At 44.1% G+C, this 16,550-nt stretch overlaps 1 protein-coding gene across 1 annotated transcript in view; it reads left to right on the top strand.

Moving 5' to 3' along the window:
- GRIA3 (glutamate ionotropic receptor AMPA type subunit 3) overlaps nt 1-4,370 on the top strand; it is a 291,583-nt gene extending 287,213 nt beyond the window's left edge. The window contains exon 16 of the mRNA XM_027092323.1: nt 2,281-4,370. The gene's annotated coding sequence lies outside the window, so the exon portion shown is untranslated. The remainder of the gene's footprint in view (nt 1-2,280) is intronic.
- Nucleotides 4,371-16,550: the final 12,180 nt, after the last annotated feature.

The raw sequence follows: 16,550 nt of genomic DNA, 5'->3' as shown, positions 1-16,550 counted from the left end.
CCTAAAGAGCAAATGTCTGTTTAATAAGTGATGCCAAGAGATCATCAATGGTGCCCTTAGGAGGGATGGATATATGTGTAAATGTGTAGGTCATGGAGGGAAAGACAAGGAGGAAAAGCCTCAGAGGATGCCAGAAGAAACCTGACATGTGTCAGTCGAGGCACAAAGCAGGCTGAGCAGGAAATAGAAACCGCTCTGCTGTCCTCAGCCAGTGTGGTGATGTAACGTTAGGGGAATGTTGGTCTTTGCTCACTCATCTTTTATTTCCCAAGAAGTTCTGGAATATCTCCTAGTGCCTTCTGACTTGTTACCTAGTTATCAGGCTTCCGGTTCTCTGAGCTGGCCTAGATCTGTCAGGGTCCATTCAGGGGCGCAGAGATGGAGAAGCACCCTGAGATTTTACTTCTATTGCTATTATCAGAGCCAGCCTTAGCAGTTTATGGTACCAGTAATTCTTCAGGAAGAATGACTCAAGTGCAAATCAGCTGCAAAAATATGATCTAGGTGGAATCTAGTTAACAAAAAGACATCCTTGAAAGAGAAGGGGGTCATCTCTCATTTGCCATGGCTGAGAGTAGAGTCCGGGTTATTGGACTCACTGTGGGAACACACGCCTCAGATCCAGCACCCACTGGGGAGCAGACGGCCTCTTGATGACCTGCTGCCTGTTTGGGTTACTGGCCACCCACTGGAAGTGGGGCCCCCAGGGTGCCTGGGCAGGTGACCAACCATCAGGCGTTCCAGATTCACTGCACCCTAGGGCTCACTCTGCTCGTTGCTTTAAGAAATTCCTTCCCATTTCCTCATTGCTGTTCACAACTACTTCTGGCTTCTTTGGTTTCTTCAATATTTTTGAAATCCTTCTTATTTTCAAGACCTCAAAATGCCTGAGGTTAAGGAAAAAGATTTCCATTTTTCCTCTAATACAGTTCTGTTTAGTCTTCCTAGAAAATATTAACTTTGTTCATGCCGCCCATTTCGAAAGAATCAATTTTCCTTCTGCAGCCATAGACATTCTTGCTGGGGAAGCGTTCCTGCTTTAAAGAGTTCATCTTACGTTAAGTGGAAAACATTCTAGATAACTGAAGGGGTGATGTTCTTTGTTCCCAGAGGACCTTTCCTTCAGTGGTAATATCTCATCTACCCCCATTTAAAAACAGGAAACAGAGGCATTGAGAGATTAGGTGGCTTTCCCAAAGTTATGCAGGTGGGAAATGACATCCCATGGCCAATAGAGAGAGAAGAGGGTTGATCTTCCTGTCATAGACATAAGCTTTCCCCAAACTTCTGAGATAGATATGATTCTGGACCATAGTGATTCCAAGGAAGAGGTTTACCCACTTCTATGTTAGTCTTATTCTGCTTCTTTGGGGCTTTTGGCCTTCAGATGCATCTTTGACATTCTTCTTACAGATACTTTTATTCCAGGGCCAGTGGTAGATAATGATCATGTCATTCCTTTGGGATAAAATTCAGCATTAGCTCATGAGAAAAAGAAGGGTCCCATTAGTGTAGAGGGAAAGGATGGAGAGGATGGATGTGAGCTTGAAAAGGAGGCATGAAAGTGGTCTTAAGTTTTCAGAGTTGGGGGCAAATGAACTCCCTGCACTAGTTAATGCCTCCAAAAGGAGGGCAGCATCAACATCGCAATCAGGCCCATAATATCAAGGCAAACACCCCCATGGAAGCCAATCCCCTTCATGGGTATCACTGTTCTGGCCTCTTCCTGGAATGTGCTGTCTCTTTACAGTCCATGTGCTATTTTCTGACTTTAATAACTAAGGTTGTAGATATGAAGAGAAACAAGCTGTGACCTTTCTGGCAATGAGCAGTCAAATGGATTTCAATTGAGCGAGCCGTAGAACACTGCTTCCACTCTGTCCTAGGTAAACAGTCCTGTCACAGGTTCTGCAATCAGAATATACTCTACAGTGTCGTTGTCCTGAGTATCTATATTGAAATGCCACGAAGGCTTTCTAGTATACCTACACCCTAAGTGATGAACGCTTTTTGAGTTAGACATCATGCAATGCCCGTGTATTCCTTGGTACAATGCATAGTAAAAAAATGAACCTAATTTAACCTATTGCAAAGCATTTGCTTCAAGTGAAAGAATTTAAACAGATCTGTTGGCTAAAGCCAATCAAGCAGGGTGCAGCCTCAGAGATGCCAGTGTGAGAAAAGAGCCGTGGTTTTTGTCCAGGATAGACTGAGCCATAGTAAACTTCCATTCCCAATAGAAAGCCCGTTCAAACTTAAATTTCCCCCTTGCCTTTGCAGATCCCTTCCCACTGGAGGCAAGTGACAAGAGGAATCACCGAAAACGTGGCTGCTTCAAGGATCCTGAGCCAGATTTCACTCTCCTTGGTGTCGGGCATGACACGAATATTGCTGATGGTGCAATGACCTTTCAATAGGAAAAACTGATTTTTTTTTTCCTTCAGTGCCTTATGGAATACTCTGAGACTCGCGACAATGCAAATCATCATTGAAATCTTTTTGCTTTGCTTGAAAAAATTAAAATAAAATCAACAAAAAAATGGACATGCAAGATTCCAGTATGCGAAAACTAATCTTATTTTAAAAAAAGTCAATTCAACAAAAGCCATTCTTTGATACCACTGCACAGTATACAAACACCATGTTCTTTAACACACACACACACAGACAAATTTAAAATTCCAATTCAGCAAATCGGCCCATCTTAGCTAAAATAATTATTCCTGATTTAAATAATTCCTCCTGATTTAAAAAAAACAAATCTGACTCCCTGTCTGGGAGGACAGACTGGCATTTCTTCTAGGATCTGCTGACCAGATGTTTTTGGTATTTCCTGTTGGTGGTGATGTTCTGTGCACCCTATTTCCTTTCAACTTTGCTGAAATGTGTATATCTTTAGAATGTAAATGCAACACTTAAGAAAACTGAAACACTTTGGAAAAGGGACTGAACAGTGACTTCTGTGTTTTGAAATGGTTTTGTGAAAATGCTTTGCTAACTTCCCACTCGGTGAAGGGATTCACATAGCTTTCGAAATTGACTTGTGTGTAGCAAGGGACGGGCACTATTAAGCATACCTCTCGGTGCTTTCCTAAAAACGGATCCCGGGGCTTTCTGAGAAGCCTGGAATTTCAGCTCACAGATCTGTTTTTCTTGCTTCAGTGTGCGTTTTAAGTCACGACAGCTGAGTATTTAGCATTGAGGTGAGGGAAATGCTGCCGACACTCCCAAATGTGTTTGGAATATCTTTCTCAGAAACAACACTGTGTTTAGCTCTGCTTTCTCTGCTAAGTATGCCTTTCAAGCGTACACCACGGGGACAGGACCGCATTGCAAGGCGGGCCAGTGGGTTCAGACCACAGTTCTCATCTAACTTTTACTCTTGCTAGGTCTGTCTTACCAGCTGTTGCCTGTGATTGCCCATGGCTCTCCGTCAGACTGCATGTGTCCTTTTCTAGTTTGCAAAGACTAAAATGCATTCCCAAACCTACTGCTAAACCGAGGGCCTCAGCCTCATTCCCAGGTCCATGCTTGGAGCAGTCTCTCTACTGACTCCGAAGATCGCTCCACTGCTCCACGGGCTATCAAGTAACTAACTGCGTACCTGCCATTGGCATCATCAGAACAGTCAGAGGAAATAGTCTCCGCTCACTAATTACCTCCAATAGAACGACGTATGCTTTCTGTAGTTCAGTAGTTTGCTCTCATCAGTGACGTGCACTGGGAAGTTTCCAGACAGTAAAAACTGGGAGCTCAAATTCATTTCCCAAGTGTGGCCCTTAGATGCTCTAGTTGACTTGCTGCACATTTGCTCGTCTTCAGAAAAGAAAGGTACAAGTCTCATTTCCAACGAAAAGTTTCCAGAAAAGTGTAATATAAACTTTCATTCCAAAAAATTGTGTCATAAGCAAACGACTCACCTGTCAAATTTTAAATGGTATTGAACAAAAAAGGAAAGCTGTTGTGTTTTTGTTTTGTTTTCACGAAACTGATTTTTCAACTTCTGAATGCTATGATGTTCCGGCGCGGGAAGCTAACCGACCTACACACAAACTTCTCATAGGCACTGTTTAAAGAGAAGTGGATGTTAGCTGACTCAAATCAATTTTTCAGAGAGGAAACTTCACTGGGAATGAAGAGGCGGGTAAATTGGTTTGTTATTTTTTAAAAACTTGCATGTTTAAAGAAACATTGATTGCTTCAAATTTCTGCTACTAACTTCAAGCTACGGGAGTTTGGCGGTAGTCACTTGAAGATTTTTTTTTCCAATTATTTTCTTTTTGTTGTTAAAGCTGTACTTCAGTGAACAGAAACATTGCCAAGCAAACTAATGGCCGTAAAAGCGTAAATTGCATGTGTGGGCGTAAATTACGGAGCCTCATTGCCATGAGGTATTGTACAAAGTTTTAATACATTTTGTAAATAAAATTGTAAAGAAAGAATTCTGTCTCTGGGCTTTGGCTGTTTAAACTTTACTTGGGTGCAGGTGCCAAGAAGTTATTAGTCACCAATTTACTTGCCACCAGAAGCCTTACCAATGATGTACAGTCACGTGACAGGTGATCTTCACAAAGGATTATGCCTCTCCCCACCCCAACTGCAGGATCACCACCAGTGATCATCTCCTCCACCCCTTGGGACCCTCTCCTCAGACACTTGCCTTGACCCTAACCCTGATCTCCCATCCTCCCATTGCCAGATCTGGCCTCCTGAGGAAGTGCCCAAACTCAGGATTGATGATCTTCAAAAACACTTCCGGGCTTCCCTGGTGGAGCAGTGGTTGAGAGTCCGCCTGCCGATGCAGGGGACGCGGGTTCGTGCCCCGGTCCGGGAAGATCCCACGTGCCGCGGAGCGGCTGGGCCCGTGAGCCATGGCCGCTGAGCCTGCGCGTCCGGAGCCTGTGCTCCGCAACGGGAGAGGCCGCAACAGTGAGAGGCCCGCATACCGCAAAAAAAAAAAAAAAAAAAAAACACTTCCAACTGCTTTCCCATGTCATTACAAGTATGTGTCTTAGTCCTCCTAGTTAATTGGCTACGTTTTGTGCTGCTGCCTTCAGTACTGATGATAACCTAATGTCCCACTGGAAAATCTTTACTCCACCCAGGTCCACTGATCTAGAGTGGAGAAAGAAATCCTGAATTTAGGATTAGACTTGATCTTAGAATGCTTCTGAGAGAGAAACAAAAGGCTAATGATCTAATCTAAATTATATGTACTGAACATGCAATATAGTTGTATCCAACAAATAAAGCAAGTGTTTAAATACAGACCAGTTTTAGATGATGATCACCAAAGAAAACAGGGGGTAATGATAGGAGAAAGAGAAGGGATAATTTGAAACTAAGCCAGAAAGGAAGAAGAGTGCAGCTGAGATGCTAGGGAAATAAAGATATCTGGGGTTAGGGAGTTAGGGAGCAAGGAACACAAGGCCTTGGCGAGAGAAAGATAGGAGCGGGAAAGGGAAACTCTCAGAAGATTAGAAAGTGTAGGCTGATAAACACGAGGCAGTCAGTTTGGCCTGCAGGCTTCAGCATATTACTATCATTTTCACTGTCCTCTGAAATGCCATTTATCTGGTGAAACACTCACACTTTATAACTCTTCAAGTGCTTTCCTTTTCTTTGATTAGGACACCTGTAGCAGCCCCCAGAAGAGAATGACTCTCTAGGGAGCAGATTCAGTGACTAGATTACAGCAGTGGTCCCCTTGGTGGCTGCTGAAATCAGTTCAAGTACCAAATGTCTCCAAGTCTTACAAAATAACAGATTTCTATTTTAACAGGAACTCCAGTTCCTTTCCTCAAAGAAGTTCATCTCAGGTGCTGTGGCAGTGGACAGTGGAGCACAACTTGGGTTTAGGTGGGGGTTGAGTGTTTTGCTCCTGGGAGGAAGGGAGAAGCAAGAGGTGCTTTTAGTCTTTCTCAAGTTAGACCATAGGTAGCTATATATCTTGCTTACACATAGGATCAGACTCGCCAACCAGGTCTGCCAAACAGTCTTTGCCCTTCAGATGTCACACTCCCCCTGTGCACAAGAGGAGAATGCCTCTTGGTCTCTGCATTGGTTTTCTTGCCCTGTTAACACTCACATCTGATCACACTCTGTCTATAGGACAGTCTCCAAACAGGAAGGGCAAATGTAGGTAAGGAAACCTTGGTAGGATCGTGGAAGAAATGGTCCTATATATCACCTTCCTGGTATTGGGTAGTGAGAAAGGGCCAACTGTGACTTGGGAAGATGAACATAGAAAAAGATGAGAACAAATGGAGAAGCAAGAAGCAAAACCATTATTCCTCAGAGTCCAGACTCAGTGAAGCAGAAGATGCACTGACATGTCTCATAGGGTCATAAACCACCAAAGCCTATTATCAGTTGGAGAGTTTACTTTCAAAATCTGAGCCAGCTGTTCAGCTACTCTCGGCCATACCCCTCCCCTCGTATCCTCACCCTATTGAACTGGGCTTCCTGGGCATCCATTTATTACCAGATCACTTGGCAGATATAAAACTCAGCGACAATATATCTGCATTCAGTTGTGGGAACACACAGAACTTAACGTCCCATCAGGAAATTTCTTTTGAATCTGGGGTTACTGGGAGGACTCACAGTATCACCCCTATCGATCTAGACTAAAGAAAAGGCAAGGTCGGGCTTCCCTGGTGGCGCAGTGGTTAAGAATCCACCTGCCAATGCAGGGGACATGGGTTCGAGCCCTGGTCTGGGAAGATCCCACATGCTGCGGAGCAACTAAGCCCATGCGCCACAACTACTGAGCCTGCACTCTAGAGCCCGTGAGCCACAACTACTGAGCCCACATGCCACAACTACTGAGCCCACGTGCCACAACTACCGAAGCCTGCGCACCTAGAGCCCATGCTCCACAACAAGAGAGGCCACCGCAATGAGAGGCCCATGCACCACAGTGAAGAGTAGCCCCTGCTCAACGCAACTAAAGAAAGCCCATGTGTAGAAACAAAGACCTAATGCAGCCAAAAATAAATAAATAAATTTATGTTAAAAAAAAAAAAAAAGCAAGGTCTTGGAAGAGAGTGGTTGGTGGCACTGAGAATTACTGGAACTTGCCTCCAGGCCTGAGTGTGAAAGAATGAGGTTGCTAGGAGACTTCCCTTACATCTAAGACTAAGAATCATGGACAAACCATTTATATTCAGTGAAGATGGTGCAATTGGACTTTCTCAGAAGGCTCCCTGGGAGGGCACTGTTGTTAGGACAGGATAGAGGAAGGTATTAGGAGTGTCTGCCATTGTCCCAACCTACCGCCACTGTCTTAGCATCCTCAACACTTGAGAGTTCACAAACCCATTTGAATAGACAGGATACCCAAGTTCTTTGACAGCCATTGCTGTCCTTGTAACCAAACATCACCTGGACAAGACGGTTGTGGGGAGAGCCTACACTCTCTTCCTCTCCTCTCCAGGCTGAGGGGAAAGCACACTTGGCTCCTGACCTCAGGGGCTTGCAGTCTCGGCAGCAAGGGAGATGATGACTAGAAAGAATCTACATCCATCCATGCCCAATCCTGTGCTCAGAGAAACAACTAGAAAGAGCCCCAAATGAAGACTTTCCCTCTGCCCCTTCACTTGGATTTGCACTTCCTAATGTAATCAGGTAGAATCTAACTGAATTTCTCTTTGTGCCTCAGAAGCTGTGAGCCTTTTGAACTAAGGAGTCACACTGGCCCCTATTAGCCTCTAGCTGTTGAAAACCTCAGAATGACCACTTTCCTGCCAAACTGCCCACCCTCCAAGCAGGAGGTATTTGCTTATTTACTGACTCACGATGCCCTAGCTATAAAAGTGTAAAAGAACCTGCAATGACAGCCTCAAAAATAATCCTCTCCCCGTGACAGCAGCTTTGGCAAAATTATCCCTGCAGTGGTTTCACTGAGCTTCAATCCTGTAGCAAAATGGTTGATTTAACTTTTTCTTAATAAATATTCATTAAGCCTGAACAAGTCAATTAAAGCTCTGGTGGCAGCTCTCAAGGAGCTTGAATGCAAGGCTGACAGGGTGAAACAATTTTACGAATATTTCCAAACATTGCAGTCTTCCCCCCTGAGATTGCTAGTTTTCTTGAAAGACGGGAAACCCTCTCTAAACCTGGTAAAGCCCTCTAAGGCCCACATTTTCCCCCAATTACAGTATATTCTTATATTCTATAAAATAGAATATAAGAATAAATCTAATAAACTTTAAAATTGGTAGATGTGACAATCCGAGAAAAAAGTAGGCTTGCACTCAAAAAGAGAACCCACAGCACAAATGACAACGAAAAAACAGATGAGTCAGTTTACCGTCAGCTTGTACAGCTGTAAGATGCAGTGAAAAGCTATGACTCTTCTCATCGTTTTGGATCCCGGAGTCATAACGTGGTTTTCTTCCACATGAGTGCAAACCAACTAGTATTATCACCAAAGAAGGAATATGCAAACTAGGAACAAGCTACCCAAACCACTCCCTGAAACATAATATGAGATGATTCTGATCACCCTGAGGGAGATGCTAGGTGGAACCTGGATAGAATGAGAGAAAGAACAGGCAAAGAATGGGCGGATGTATTCAGTTTACAGAAAGCCAAGTCTGTGTATTTGTGTAAGCGTTCAGAGCACTGTAAGCAGCCCATTCTTTTGATTTCTTTCCTTTACTCTCGCCATCACCACAGAGGGTTGGGCCGCACAGAGAAGACAGGAGGACAGGGGATCGATCACCACAAGCCTAGTCACCCAATCCCGAAACCTAGTAATCAACCTTATCTGCTCCTTCCCTCATCTACCCTCAGCCAAGTCCTAATGACTCTACTCCCTCCATCTCTCTGAAATCCATCTACTTCTAAGAATCTCTACTTTAGTTTGAGCTTGAAATACTTTCTAGATGGCTTAATGCAATAGCCTCTTAGTTTTTCCTCCTTTTTCTAGTTTTTAATCCCTTTAATTCACCCTCTGCACTGCAGCCAGAATGATTTTTCTGATCTCGTCACTCCTCAGCATCAGTGGGTCCCTAATGCCCTATGGCATAAGAGTAAATTACCTTAGTTTATCATTTAAAAAGCCCTTCATGATCTGCCTCCTGCCCATTTCTCCAGTCTTACTGTTTACCACCTCTTCACCTCCATTCTCCACTTCATCACAAATATCCACTAAGACCCAGACATATTCAACTACTTAATTTCTGGCTTTGCTATGTCTTTCCATGAGTCCATGTTTTTGACCATGCTTCTCCATCTGCCTAGAATTTCCATCCCTTCACTTTTATGCTTGACTAACTCATACTCTTGTCTTTAAGACTAAATTGGCATCCTTTCCTCTGCGAAGTCTTCCCTGACTGGCCTCTCCCCTCAGGATTGAGTTAGAGACCCTACCTCTGTTGTCCCATCTCAGTAGTGCTTGCCTCTTTCACAGCACTACAGAGATATATTGGTGTGTGTGTGTGTGTATACACACTATATATATATATACACACACACACAGATATACTCTGTAACATCGTACAGAAAACCCGAATGAACTTTTTGGCCAATCCAATATATTGTCTTCCCTGCTAGACCATGGGCAGATTCTCTCTTAATCATTTCCATAACTGAAACAGAGTTGTGTCTGTTGAACAAATAAATGAATGAACAAATGAATGAAATGTGAGAGTGGAAAAAAAACCCAGAGGCATAACTTAGGAAGTAGTGCTGAGAAGAGAGAAGAGATGCCACTTTATACTGTACTCAGCCATAAAAAAAAAGAACAAAATAATGTCATTTGCAGCAACATGGATGGATGTAGAGATTGTCATACTGAGTGAAGGAAGTCAGAGAAATACAAATATCATATGATATCACTTATATGTGGAATCTAAAAAATGGTACAAATGAACTGATTTACAAAACAGCAAGAGTCACAGATGTAGAAAACAAACTTACGGTAACCAAGAGGGGAAAGAGGGTGGAGGGATAAATTGGGAGATTGGGATTGACATATACACGCTACTATATATAAAATAGATAACTAATAAAGATCTACTGTATAGTACAGGGAACTCTACTCAATACACTGTAATGGCCTATATGGGAAAAGAATCTAAAAACAAGTGGATATAAGTATATGTATAAGTGATTCACTTTGCTGTACAGCAGAAACTAACACAACATTGTAATCAACTATACTCCAATAAAAAATTTTTTAAAAAGAAAATGAAAAAACACACAAGTTTTCTGTCCAAAGAGGCCCATCCTTCACATAATCAGTTAGCCAAGGAAGTTTCCCATAGCCTGCCATCTTTTCAATGTCTCTCTTCTCCCAAAATAAGCCTTACCTCATCCCCTACCAGACAGGCAGCCAAGCCCTCAGGTTCCTTCGGATGTGGCGTCATCATCACTAGTCGTCATCATCACCACTATGGGTGCCCTCCCTGGCCAATGCCCCAAGCTACTGCACTCTATGAAGGTCATACATTCACTCACAGGACACTCAGATGTGCAAATCTAATCTCTTTTGTGAGACTCAACCACTGGATAGTGGGTGGGCAATATAAATTTTAATCCAAACAAATAAATTTCGCTCATACACAATGGTATTAGGCTAGTCCATTAGCAGACCATAGTTATGCACCCCTCATATCTTCTTCAAGAAAGGACTTACTGCGGGCTTCCCTGGTGGCGCAGTGGCTGAGAGTTCGCCTGCCGATACAGGGGACACAGGTTCGTGCCCCGCTCCGGGAGGATCCCACATGCCGCGGACCGGCTGGGCCCGTGAGCCACGGCCGCTGAGCCTGCGCGTCCGGAGCCTGTGCTCTGCAACGGGAGAGGCCACAACAATGAGAGGCCCGCTTACCACAAAAAAAAAAAAAAAAAAAAGGAAAGAAAGAACTTACTGCCATCTGACTCCTCGTAGGTAGCTGACAGCCTCCAGCTGTTAACATCTCCAGAATCTGCCTGGGCTTTTGCACCGAGGTCACACTCTTGTTGGGGTAGCCCACAGGCAATGACAGAGCAAAGTGGTGATAATCAAAGTCGCACTGTCTCAGGGTAATCCCCAACTAGTAACCAGGCAAAGCAGTAGTACAAGAGCCTAGCTATTTGTACCCAATATAGGACTTTTCTTGCCTTGGGCTGGCAGAGACTTTGTCAGATTCACATCACAGTCTGCTGGCCCCCCCGCCGCTCAATCCTGCTTCTCTGTCCCTATCCCTTCACGGGCATTATTCCCTAATGTTGGGCTGCGCTCCACAGGCCTGCAAGCCTTGTGGTTGTCCAGCCTGAAACCGAAGAGCCTGGGGACAGCAACAGAGACATCCATGGTTTGTTAGACAGGGGAAATCTTACATGTCTGAAGCAAAGAGTCCTGGAACGACACCCCTACTGTGTACCGCAGACAGGCCACGGCAACCATCTTCACCACTCAGCGGAGAACGAGGCAACCATTTATAGGGGAAATTGACTCAGGTTGGCTCATCAGTTACCAGGGAAACCAGCAGCTAGGGTTTGTCCCTCACAGTCCCTCAGGTTAATTACCATCACAAAGGCAGGTGTTTCCCTTTAACAAACTAGCAGGTGGAGTCATTCTGGTCTAAATATGAGAACAATCACTAGCTGGGGCAAGGGGCAAGCACATTCCTGTGAGGAGGGTGAAGGTGAAGCAGGCATTGGTCAAGCAGGGGGAAGTACAGACAGCAAGAGAACAGCCATCTTGAGTGGCCTGACCATACACCTAATAAAGCTTTTGCACTCTTAACTCTTCTCGGCAACTGCTTCTCTGAGAGTCCAATCTGTAACATTATCATGATAACAGAAGTGGTCCACGAAAGAAGGCCATAGATGGGGCTTGGGGACCAGATCCCTCACCACTTGCCTGGTACTGAGGACCGTCTTCCTGGTGGGAGTTTTTACACAGACGGCCCCTACTACCAGGCGACCGAATTATTAAACTTTCACCTGTGGTATTTTGGAAAAACGTGCCAGTGGAGAGGATGCACTAGCTGGGAATGATCAGCCATTTGAAATCTATGGGAGATTATAAATATAAAGAAAATAGAATTTGGTGCTTATTATTAAGTGACCTTGATGCCCCAAAAACAGATAATAAAATGCTGAGGGCCAATAACAATTAAAAACCGTACATGAGAAGCCAACAGTCTCCAGCTTACAAAGAAGCTTCCATTTCAGGCAATGGGGAGCATAAAAAAGCAAAGATCTAACCCAGGATTCAATCATTAAGGTGACTGAACTTCCAGGATCGTTGAATGCTCAGCTGAGACAGGTATGTTCTGCTGAGGTCAAGGTCCTAGGTGCGAAAACCCAGCACACTGACACACGGGATGGGGACGTCTAAGTGGGTGCCCCTGAAGGTTTTGACTCTCCAGTCTTCTCTAAAACTTCTCGGCCTGTAGAAGTGGCCCACTCTGCCCAAAAAACAGCTAGTGCTTCCTCTGTATGAGAGACAATAGAGGTCTGTCACCCACAAAGCCATAGGTCTATAAGCAACATTATCCTTCTACGAAGAAGCTGGACCTAATAGGGAAGGAAAGGGACTGGAAGGGACTGGGAGACCTCACCAGCACGTGCTGGCAGGAGTCAGGGGAGTACCTATGAGACTGGATTCTGAAGGTGCTTCATCAAGAGGTATTTTATCTCAAAACCAAACAAGGGAGAGTTTGTTGGTTTGGAGGCACTTTCTTAGGATACGGGACTTAACACCCTAGCAGGGCCCCCAGAAGTGGGTGTAAACTCATAGTTAAGGTAGCACATTTGTTCTTCCTCTTTTTATTTTATTCTATATGTTAAGCAATACCCTGTTTGCCTATCTATTTTGCCTCTAGGGACGCTGTGTATTTTTTTTTTTTAGAGATGTTGTGTTTTATTAACCATCTCTAGCTCTCTACTGATCGGGCCTACATAGTTGCCACTTTAATCTCGCCTGTTGTTACAATAATTACAAACCCCTGGCTGCTGGTGGTTAAGCTCTATTGCTTTGCCTCTATTGCTGGGGGCTGGAAAGTGTTGGCTATCATTTTACTATTTCTTTCAACAAATCAAGGGACAACCTTCACTATCATCTGCCCTGGCCTGCGGAGCAGAGCACCATTCCCCAAAGGGGCCAATCAGCCACTTGGTAGCAAGTTAACTACAATGGGCCATATCCATCTTAGAAGGGCCAACAGTTCATTCTCATAGGATAGATACCTATTTGGGGGTGTGAGCTTGTCTTTCCTATCTGCAGAACCTCAGCCGGGACCACTGTCCAGGGGCTTATGGAATGCTTGATCCACAAGTATGAAATTCCACACAAGGCATCCAACATCCCACTTCACAACAAAGGAGGTATGGGAGTAGGCCCATGACCATGGGATTCACTGGTCATACCACACGCCACACCATCCAGAAGTAGCTGGCCTCACAGGGCACTAGAATGCAGGAAGGACGGGTTGTCAGGAAGCAAACACTGAGATTTATTGGGGAGTGACATCCGTAAAGGAAGAGTGAGGAAGCAGGATTGGGGTAGGGGGAACCATCAGACTCAATGCAGATCTGAGAAAGTTTCTGCCAGCCCCACAAGGAAACTCTGAAGCAAAGATTCCCATTTGAGGAGTCCTACATTGGACAGAAGTGGCTAGGCTCTCGTACCACTTCCTTGCTCAGTCATTGGCCAGAGGCTGCTCCAAGAAGACCAGGACCTTGACTCAAAAGCTGAGACCAACCCTGAAGGTGCTAGCAGCTGGGCAGTGAGTCCTTTCAGAAGAGGGATCTGAGTAACACATCTGTAGGTCTGCCACAGCCCATCCCTGTATCACACTGATCCACGTCTCCATACATGTTCAGGGAGAAGCCCATCCAAGTCTCTTGTGGGCCTAATAAGAGGGAGATAAGTGCGATAAACTACAGCCTCCCACTTCAGCTGGTCTTGGACTGCAACTGGTATTCAATGCCTCCCTCTTCCACTATTCATTCTAAATTCCCCTCACCCTCAGCTTTTACTTTGGAAGGTTTCGGTGGCTTATCTGGTAGTTTAAACCAAACCCTCATTCCTGAGAGATCAGAACCCCTGGTAAGTCATACCCTCCTCAGACTGGGGTTGCTGCATGTGTTCATTCAGTTACAATGGACTGGGGAATGGTGGGGGGGGGGCACCTGGGTGGGTCATCTGAGTTCCACACATATTCCTCTCTCTTCTCATGGAACATTATCCCTCTATCCTCCTCCTGATTAGGCTCAATTATGCCTGTTAGGATGATGAGTTTTCTTGGCTACTAGTCATTGAACACAAAGAACCCAAAGGGGCTAAGTGTCAGTCGTAGCTTGTAGGTCAATGGGATCCTTGTTATGGCCCCTGGTGGGAGTATAACCCCTTTGGGGACCAGGGTCTCTTAACACTGTAAAGCTTAGTTGCAGGGACAGGAAACAAAAAATCCTCCAGTAGGTCAGTCAGAGTGATGGTTAGTGGGGACATTCCTGATTCTACTCTTTGTTCCCTGAACCCTCTATTCTTCCTACGGAGGACAGAGCACCATATGGAGGTTTCCGATTTAATTCATTCTTTCTGAGTGTTGCCTCTGAAATGGTGCCTTTAGGTGAAAGATTTGACCATATGATAAATCAGTCATGCCTTGACGTGAGACGCATATTTACATGTCTAATCATCATAAGCCTGTGATGTAGGTACTCATTCTCTCCATTTTACAAGTGAGGAAACTGAGGCACAGACATGCTAAGAAACCTGCTAAACACCACGTATAAGTGACAGAATATTTCAACTGGGCCATCCCACAGAGGTCATACTACAAACTAAAGGGATGAATGGTTAGTAAAATTTCAAGCCTGCTGATTGGCTAATTTCCAGAGGCAATGAAGCCAACAACATCCCACCCAACATTTTTGAACACTGCTTCCAAAAGGAATTGCCATTCCAGGATCTTCCAAGGTCTTGATTGGAAGCTCTAGCCTTAACAAACATCCTGATGAAATACGAAGCTCCTCTGAAACGGTTTAAGCAATGAGTGCCATGCCATGGGCCTGCCCTTGCTCATTACTCCTGGCCCATACCTGACCCTCATTTAGGGACCATGACTTAATGCTGATCATTTCATTGTGGAAACATAAAGCCCAAAAACCGTCTGAGAGAAACAGTTTGCAAGTTTTAATGTGGCTTTCTCCTCTTCTATTTTCTCTGGTAGAATTTACTTACAGGCATAAATATGAAAAATACATATTACATATGATGAGTTACAATTATTAAAATTAAATAAGAGAAAATCCTTGGCATTCATATTCATTTCCTTATTCGGAAGAGACATCCCATTCTACTGATTGCAATATAAATAAGTTTGGAATAATGATTGTGATAGTCTAATAAACTAATGGATCCAATCTCATAAGTCATTTTTATGGATAAAATGTAAAATACTAAATTCCAAACAGAATACATTTGCAGTTTGTTCCAGGAAAACAGATTACTACGTGTAATGTCAACAGTCATTACTTCCTGGTGTTACTTACCTGATCCCAATTTCCTAGCTAACACCACCGTGTGTGTAATGAATAATGCACTCTGTGAAATGTACACTCTGCAAAAATACATCATATATAGCACAGTTATTGGTATGTACATCACCCAATAGAGAATTTGTATTTCTTCCCTGCCTCCCACTCCCTTCCCACTATTTTTTTTATAATTTTCTTAAATATCTATTTATTTATTTATTTTTGGCTACACTGGGTCTTAGTTGAGGCTCTCTAGTTGTGGCATGCAGGCTCAGTAGTTGTGGTGTGCGGGCTTAGTTGCTCCGCAGCATGTGGGATCTTAGTTTCCTGACTAGGGATCGAACCAGTGTCACCTGCATTGCAAGACCAATTCTTAACCACTGGACCACCAGGGAAGTCCCCCCACTATTTTTTTTACCTAACATATACCTAGAAGAAACATTTTGCAGGGGTGTGGGTGGACGATGTGCAAAGTGAGCAGCTTTTCATGACTGTTTATTTATTATTGAGATAAAATGAACATATAAGTAATCATAACCCAGATCAAGATGTGGAAAGTTTTCAGCACCCCAGAAAGCTCCCCTGTGCCCCCTCCAAAGAGCTAACCACTATTCTGATTTGTATCACCATAGATTAGTTTCACAGTGAGCAACTTCTTAAAAATGTACATTCAGTACTTAAAAATCTCCTAAAGTAGAGGCTGAAGTTATTTGTCACAACTGTCAAGGCAGCTCAGAGGGAAGTCTAGCACCTTTAGCAGTGCAGCTTAACAATAACTCTGTTTTTCAGGAAACTGATTAGGTAGTTCAAAATTATCCAAACCTCTGACCTTGCTTCTTCCTTTAGAGTTTTTAAAGCTATTCCTTTGCTTGTTTATATCCCTGCCCACCCTCATTCCTCATTCTGCCTCCCTCCTCACCACTCACAACGCCCCCAGAGTGGTGTGCTGGGGGGCCTGCTTGCAGGGGCTTTTGAAAGCTGATTGTACACATCTCTTCCCAACTCCACATTCAGTGATGTTCAGTTGGTAGTTTAAGATTGGCCATGGTGGAAGTTTTTACACCACAGCA

Source organism: Aethalodelphis obliquidens, unplaced genomic scaffold (assembly GCF_003676395.1).
Source record: "Aethalodelphis obliquidens isolate GAN/ISIS:26980383/991018 unplaced genomic scaffold, ASM367639v1 scaffold77, whole genome shotgun sequence".
In the NCBI taxonomy this organism is placed as follows: Eukaryota; Metazoa; Chordata; class Mammalia; order Artiodactyla; family Delphinidae; genus Aethalodelphis; species Aethalodelphis obliquidens.
This window is presented reverse-complemented; position numbering and strand designations above follow the sequence as displayed.